Source organism: Chiloscyllium punctatum, chromosome 25 (genome assembly GCF_047496795.1).
Source record: "Chiloscyllium punctatum isolate Juve2018m chromosome 25, sChiPun1.3, whole genome shotgun sequence".
Lineage (NCBI taxonomy): Eukaryota > Metazoa > Chordata > Chondrichthyes > Orectolobiformes > Hemiscylliidae > Chiloscyllium > Chiloscyllium punctatum.
Window position 1 is genome coordinate 24061773 of NC_092763.1, and position 8776 is coordinate 24070548.

Here is an 8776-nt window from a genome sequence, read left to right on the forward strand (position 1 = left end):
TCACATTAATGAATTACACCTTTCTCATTTGGGAAAACACAAAGAAAATGTAAGAAGGACATGAAGATTAATGCAACATGCTGTTACAATTGCAATAGAAGAATAAGGTTACTCAAGGGTAATGTGCTAAAAATCAAACAACACCAGGTTATCGTCCAACAGGTTTATTTGGAAGCACTAGCTTTCGGAGTGCTGCTCCTTCACCAGGTGGTTATCAACATGTGGGAGACCTTCATCAGAAGGAGCAGTGCTCCGAAAGCCAGTGCTTCCAAATTAACCTGTTGGACTATAACCTGGCGTTGTGTAATTTTTAGCTTTGTACACCCCAGTCCAATACCGGCACCACCAAATCATGGCGAAGGTACAGTGGCACGTTTAAGTACTGATGTGGGTAACGCTGAAAATTAAAATTGGGGAGGCTTGTTGAATAATGACTTGCAACAGAGTTTACAGGGGGCAAAGAGGGCAGTATACCTGACATTCTAAGTATATTAATAAGAAACAAAGACTGGTAATCACTAGGGTTAATGTAAGCAAGGAAAATTGAACCAGAAAGAAATACTGGTACTGAAGACTGGCAAATTCCCAGGACTTAGAGAGATAGAGTCATTCAGGAAGGAAACACACCCTACAGTCCAACTCGTCTGTGCTGACCAGGTCAACCAATCTCACTTATTCCCACTTGCCAGAGCTTGGTGCATATTCCTTGAAAACCTTTCCTATTCATATACCCATCCAATGCCTTTTAAATGTTGTGGTTGTGTTCGCCAAGTTGGGAATTTGTGTTGCAGATGTTTCGTCCCCTGTCTAGGTGACATCCTCAGTGCTTGGGAGCCTCCTGTGAAGCGCTTCTGTGATGTTTTCTCCGGCATTTGTAGTGGTTTGAATCTGCCGCTTCCGGTTGTCGGTTCCAGCTGTCCACTGCAGTGGTCGGTATATTGGGTCCAGGTCAATGTGCTTATTGATTGAATCTGTGGATGAGTGCCATGCCTCTAGGAATTCCCTGGCTGTTCTCTGTTTGGCTTGTCCTATAATAGTAGTGTTGTCCCAGTCAAACTCATGTTGCTTGTCATCTGTGTGTGTGGCTACTAAGGATAGCTGGTTGTGTCGTTTCATGGCTAGTTGGCTAGTTGGTGTTCATGGATACGGATTGTGAGCTGTCTTCCTGTTTGTCCTATATAGTGTTTTGTCCAGTCCTTGCATGGGATTTTGTACGCAAAGATGTACAGGTTAAGTGGATTGACCATAGGAGATGCAAGGTTACAGGGTTGGGGATGGTGGGTTTGGGTGGGACGTTTTTTTGGTGGAATATGGCACTGGAAAAGCACAGCTGGTCAGGCAGTATCCGAGGAACAGGACAATCGACATTTCTGGCATAAGCCCTTCATCAAGATGGTGAATTCCTGATGAAATGTTTCTGCCCTAAACATCGATTTTCCTGCTCCTTGGATGCTGCCTGACCTGCTGTGTGTTTCCAGCACCACACTCTTCGACTCTGATCTCCAGCATCTGCAGTCCTCACATTCCCCATGCTCTTTGGTGGGACTAGATGGGCCAAATGGCCTACTTCCACACTGTATGGATTCTATGATCAGCCAGGTAGGTATCTTCCTAACCATTTCTCCCTCTTGCACCGCTCCCATCAGTAGAGACAGATGTCTGGTGAATAATCATTTTGTTTTTAGTGGGAGCTGTCTGTGTCTGAATCACTGCAATGATCCCTCTATTATACAGTGACTGCATTTTAAATCGACTTAATTGGTGAAGGCATCAAAGGTGTTCTATAAATATACTTTCTTTAAATATCGACTTAAATCAATAAGCCATAATAGTCAACAAAAACAGTCACAAATATATCATTTGTTCCAACAAACCTGAATACTAGGAGGTGGTTGTGTCTTTTGATTTGATTTATTATTGTTAATTGTACCTAGGTACAGTGAAAAGTTTTGTGTGGCGTGCAATAGAACATAGAACATAGTAAAATACAGTGCAGTACAAGCCCTTTGGCCCTCAATGTTGCGCTGATACAAGCCCAACTAACCTACACTAGCCCATTATCCTCCATATGCCTATCCAATGCCTGTTTAAATGCCCATAAAGAGGGAGAGTCCACCACTGCTACTGGCAGGGCATTCCATGAACTCACGACTCGCTGAGTAAAGAATCTACCCCTAACATCTGTCCTATACCTACCCCCCCTTAAGTTAAAGCTAAGCCCCCTCGTAATAGCTGACTCCATACGTGGGAAAAAGGTTCTCATGGTCAACTCTATCTAAACCCCTAATCATCTTGTACACCTCTATCAAGTCACCCCTAAACCAAATACAGACAGATCATACCATACAAAGATCATAGAGAGATTGACGAGAGCAAAGGAATGTGATGTTATGGCTTCAGAGAAGGTGCACCGCGAACGAGATCAACTTTCAATTTAAAATTTGAAAGGTCCATTCAGAAGTCTAATAACAGCAGGGAAGAAGCTGTTATTGAATAGAGGACATTGCTTTGATTGCGCTGTTTGGGAGCAGTGTAGTTACAGCGAATAATAGGACTGTGGTTGCAGAGTATTTTCGAACTGAAAACTGATGGTGTGGGCCAGGGGAGGGAGGGAGGGAGTGAGTGAGTGAATGAATGAGTGGGTAGGTGAGTGAGAGAGTGTGTCTGTGTATGTGTCTGTGTGTCTGTTGTGTTTGTGTGTGTGTCTGCTGTGTCTGTGTTTGTGTGTGTGTCTGTGTTAGTGTCTGTCTGTGAGTGTGCATGTGCATGTGTATCTGCATGTGTGTGTGTCTGTGTGTGTCTGTGTGTGTGTCTGTGTGCGCGTGCATGTGTATGTGTGTGCGTGTGTTTGTGTGTCTCAGTAATGTGATGCTAGTGATTTGGATGGGTGGCTGAGGGATAAGCAGGCTGACAGATTGTGGGAGAGTTAAACACAGGTCTGGTTAGTGTGGGAAAGCTAAACCCTTCTGAGACTCTGGGGTGCTTAACTGACTGAGGAACAGGTTATAGTGTCAGTCATAGTGCCTAGAGCCAGCTGAGATCTGCAATCAAACAAGCCTGCTTTGAAAACTGTGCACAAAGAACTTTTTTCCATTTTTTGGCTTTTTGTCTGGAAGTGCCATCTTCAGAGTTTTAATGTAAAAATGATCGCTGTAACTTGATGAATCATTGAAAATCTCTTGGAATGTACAAGGCAACTGTCCTGCCTTGATTATGATCCCTGGACAGCAATATTCAGATTGTGGTCAGATTATGCCACTGTGAAGTTTCTTGGGACAATTTACCCTGTTTAAAGACGTTATGGAAATACAAGTGTCATTCCCTGGCTGTGTCATTTCAGTCCTGCATCCTATTATGTAATGTTTCTCATTTGAGAATGAGAGTATTCTGTTTGTTCAAATACCTGTAATTAATGACAGTGGCAGACAGAGCCTGGTATAAATTAGCATTGTTTCCAATGTGCTAGCCAGAAGTGTTGTTCCGATTCACAGAAACATTGGATCTTCTCTTCAGAAATGCATGGTCGGATAATTGGTCTGGCGTTTGCTATCTGCTACCCTATACTTGCAGCTATCGGTGTCCCTGGTAAGCCCTGAGCTGAGAGCTCGGTGTGCTGTATGTTTTATTCTTCCCCATTCCTGCTGTGTCTCTCCTAATGATAATGCAATTTTATATACAAGTATGTAAACCTCGAATGAAAGGGCATCAATCTGAAATAATACATCTGTTTTCTCTTCAACGATGCTTTCCAATATTTTCCGTATTTTTTCTTTAATTTCTATTTCTTGGTGTGTGCAGTACTTTGCTGTTTTACATGTTTTACCTTGAGATTTCCAATCTGTGCAGTTAAGTGCTTGATGTAACCTTTGTTTTGATCTGGTTATTTTATGCGTTTATACTGTAATGATAAACAATTCAGCACAACTGCTCCCACAATATTTAGACACTGTATCCACCGCATTTGGAAAGGCAAGGACTGATTATGGATAGTCAGCATAGCTTTGTGCATGTGAATTCGTGTCTCACCAAGTTGATTGAGATTTGTGAAGAGGTGACAAAGAAGTCTGATGAAGACAGAGCAGTGTCTGATGTCTGCATGGGCTTAGCAAGGTTTTCAACAGAATTCCATATGGTAGACTTGTTAGCAAACTTAGATCACATAGAGTGCAGGGAGAGTTGGCCCTTGGGATACAAAACTAGCTTGAAGGTAAGAGACAGAGGATGATAGTAAAGGGTTGCTTTTCCAGCTGGAAGCCTGTGACCAGCGGTGTGTCATAAGGATCAGTGCTGGGTCCACTGCTTTTTGTTATTTATATACATGATTTTGATGTGAATATAGGAGGTATGGTTAGTAGGTTTGCAGGTAACACCAAAGTAGTTGGTGTAGTGTACAGTGAAGATGATTATCGCTGAGTACAACTTAAACAGAGGGGCCAAAGGACTGAGGAGTGGCAGATGAAGCTTAATTTAGATAAATGTGAAGTGTTGTATTTGGGGAAGGCAAATCAGAGCAGGACTCATACAGTTAATGGTAGGGCCCAGGGGAGTGTTGCTGAACAAAGAGACCTTGGGGTGCAGGTCCTTGAAAGTGCTGTCACTGGTAGGTAGGGTGGTGAAGAGGCATTTGGCACACTTTCCTTCATTGATCAGAACATTGAGTGTCGGAGTTGGGATGTCATGTTGTGGCTATACAGGACATTGGGGAGGCCACTTTTGAAATACTGCATACAATTCTGATAGCCCTTCTATAAGAAGGATGTTGTGAAACTAGAAAAGGTGCAGGAAAGATTAACAAAGATGTTGCTGGGAGTGGAGGGTTTGAGCTATAGGGAGAGGCTGAATAGACTGTGGCTTTTTACCCTGGCATCAGAGACTGAGGGATGACCATGTGGAAATTTATAAAATCATGAGGGGTATGACAGGGTGAATAACTAAGGTCTTTTTCCTGGGGTGAGAGGGTCAAAAACTAGAGTCATAGGTTTAAGGTGAGAGAGGAAAGATTTAAAAAGGACCTGTGGGGTAATATTTTCACACGGAGGGTGGTGTATGTATGGAACGAGCTGCCAGATGAAGTGGTGACGGCTGGTACAACTACAACATTTAAAAGGCATCTGGATGGGTATATAAATGGGTAGGGTTTGGAGGGATATGGGCCAAATGCTGGCAATTGGGACTAGGTCAAATTGGGATGTCTGGTCACTACAGATGAGTTAGACTGAAGGTTCTGTGTCTGTGCTGTATGGCTCAACGACATTATGACCCCCCTCTGACCTCGCTTCCCATACTGCTAACAACACAGACTTTCAATTCTCTCTCTGTTATTGTTAAACTGCCTATCCTTTAACTGTTTCTACATTGTTCATCCAAACAACTCCTACTGGTCGTTGTACTATTTCTTAATTACACTCTGCGGAAAATAATCTCCCTGGTATTCCTGATGTATTTACTTGTGATTGTTACATTCGGATTCTGAGATCCTGATGTGTGGAATCACCGTGTTTAGCTCATACCATTTTAACCCCCTCAGTCTCTTTTTCTAAGTGAAGAAACTCCAACAATTTCATTCGTTCCTGGCAGTTATTTCCACTCAGTTTTGTTATCATTATTGTAATTGTTTCTCCAATTCCTCCAGAGTTTTGATCATCTTACTTAAGGAAAGATGTGATTGTATTGGAGGCAGTTCAGAGATTCAAAATTCAGCATTAATTCTCGAGATGAGGGAGATGGTAGAGTCTTGTGAAGAGAGATTGAGTTGTTTAGATCCATACACGCTAAAGTTTAGAAGAATGGGAGGAGATCTCATTGAGATATCTAAGGTGCGAAAGGGGATTGGCAAATTAGATCTCGAAAGGGTGGTTTCCCCTTGTGGGGCATTCAAAAATGAGAGATCATTGTTTTAGAATATGGGAAGAAGATTTAAAACAGAATTGAGGAGCAATTACTTCTCTCAAAGGGTCGTGAATCTGCAGAATTCACTAACCCAGATTGTGGTGGATGCAGGGACAGTAAGGAAATTTAAGAAGGAGATAGACACCCCCATAGTGGGAGCATCAGGGTTTCAGCCAGAGCTGACAGATGCTACATTTAAAACTTGGGAGTCCAGAGGTATGTCCTGCTTGGGAGACCTGTTCGATGGGGAGGTTATGATGTCCTTTGTGCAGCTGCACCAGAAGTGTGGACTGCCTAACAAGGACCTCTTTCGCTATTTTAAATACGAGTTCAATTATGACTTGATGTAAATCTATTTTGAGGATGTATCTAGTTATTTAATTACTTTGTTGTTTACTATTAGTAATGTATTATATCTTATTTTATGCTTTGGTTGTTTGTAGAATAGATTAGTAGTTCGTTGGGTTTTTCTCGTTTTTTATTTGTTGAATTTTATATTGGTGCTGTTATCACATTGTAAAGTGGAATACACTTGTTTTTATTATTTTTGTAATTTTGTAAAAAAACCTGAAAAATTTTCTTTCTTCAATAAAAATGCCCACAAAATAAAAGGAGACAGGCAGATTTTCAAATATTAAAGGGTTTTGGTAAATAGGCAGGAAAGTGGGGTTGAGGATAAGATGAGGTAAAAACAATGACGGCAGATGTTGGAAACCAGATTCTGGATTAGTGGTGCTGGAAGAGCACAGCAGTTCAGGCAGCATCCAAGGAACACAAGAATCGACGTTTCGGGCATAAGCCCTTCTTCAGGAATCATCTCCCAGACCATCCATTTAAACTCCTACTGCCCCCTTGATCATGACCCCACCTCCCACCACCAAACCATCATCTCCCAGACCATCCATTTAAACTCCTGTTCCTTGAATGCTGCCTAACCTGCTGCGCTTTTCCAGCAACACATTTTCAGCTCTGATCTCCAGCACCTGCAGTCCTCACTTTGGAATTGGGAGTCTGGGAGTACGGGATCGCATTTTTGCAGGAGAGTGGGTGAGACGAGATGTAATTGAGGTAGCTCTGGGTGTTGGTGAGTTTTGAATAGACGTTGGTGCTAAATAGATTCCCAGAGATGGAGACAGAGAGGTCCAGAAAGGGGAGGGAGGTGTCAGAGATGGTTCAGGTGGATTTGAGGTCGGGGTGGAAGGTATGGGTGAAGTTGATGAACTGTTTGAGCTCCTTGTGAGAACATGAGGCAGCACTGATACAGTCATCAATGTAGTGGAGGAAAAGATGGGGGATGGTGCTGGTGTCGCTGCGGAAGAGTGGACCTGACCCTTCGACAGAAGCCATCGGTGTTGTTGGTTTGATTTCCAGGTATTCCAATCACAGAAAATGGCACATTGGATGCTCTAAAAGATGGAATGATTTCTCCAAATATATTCTCTTCGCTGCTGGATTCATGGATTCCAGGACAGGTTCCCAACCGGAGGCTCTTGTCCAGCTATCTCCAAAGTTGGAAATACACTATTCACATTCACGTACATGTTTGAACTGAATCTTGAACCAGTATAGAAGATCACTTTAACCCTGTATTCAGCATTCAAATTCAACCTTCCAAAATGAATCACTTCAAATTTATCCAGGTTGAACTCCATTTGCCACTTCTCAGCCCAGCTCTGCATCTTGTTAATATCTTATTGTAGCCTGTAATAGCCCTCGATGCTATCTACAACACCGCCGACCTTTGTGTTATTGGCAAACCCTTCATCCAAATCATTTATAAAAATCTCAAAGACCAGAGGCCCAAGAATAGATCCCTACAGGATACCACTGGTCACTGACCTCCAGGCGAATACTTTCCATCAACTACCACTGCTATCATTTTTCGGCCAGCCAATTCTGAATTCCGCCAAATTTCCCTGTATCCCATACCTCCTAACTGTCTCAATGAGCCTGCCATGGGGAATCTTATCAAATGCCTTAATGAAATCCATATACACCACATCCACTGCTCAACCTTCATCAACTTGTCTTGTCACATTCACAAAGAACTCAATAAGAACTACCCCTCACAAAGCCATGCAGACCACCTTTAATCAAACTATGTTTTTCCAAATACACATAAATCCTAACTCTTAGAATCCTTTCCAGTACCTTGCGTACCACAGACATAAGACTGACTGGTCTGTAATTCCCAGGGATTTCCCTATTCCCTTTCTTGAACAGAGAAACAACAGTCACCTCCCTCCAATCAGCCGGTACTATTCCTGAGGAGAGTGAGGATGCTAAGATCATTGCCAGAGGTGCAGCAATCTCATTGCTTGCTTCCTAGAGTAATCTTGGATATATCTGGTCCGGCCCTGGGGACTTATCTACCTTGATGCTACCCAGGATTTGCAGCACATCCACTTTTTAAATATCAATCTGTTCAAGGCTATTACCCAGGTCCATGGTGTTCTCACTATCAACAAGATCCCTCTGTCCAGTGAATACTGAAGCAAAATACTCATTTAGGGCCTCCCTTCTCTCTTCAGACTCCAGACACAAGTTCCCTCCACTATCCCTGATCGGTCCTATCCTCTCTCCGATCGTTGTCTAATTCCTCATGTATGTGCAGAATGCCTTTGGGTTTTCCCTAATCCTTCTCACCAAGGCTTTTATGTGCCCCCTCCTAGCTCTCCTCAGTCTATTTTTGAGTTCTTTCCTAGCTACCCCATAATCCACTAAAACTGTGCCAGATCCTTGGTTCCTCAACCTTAAGTAAGCTTCCTTCTTCCTCTTGATGAGAAGCTCCTCTGCTCTTGTCACCCAAGGCTCCTTCACCTTACCATTCTTTGCCTGTCTCTGTGGGACAAAGTTATCCAACACTCGCAACAAGTCCCCCTTAAAC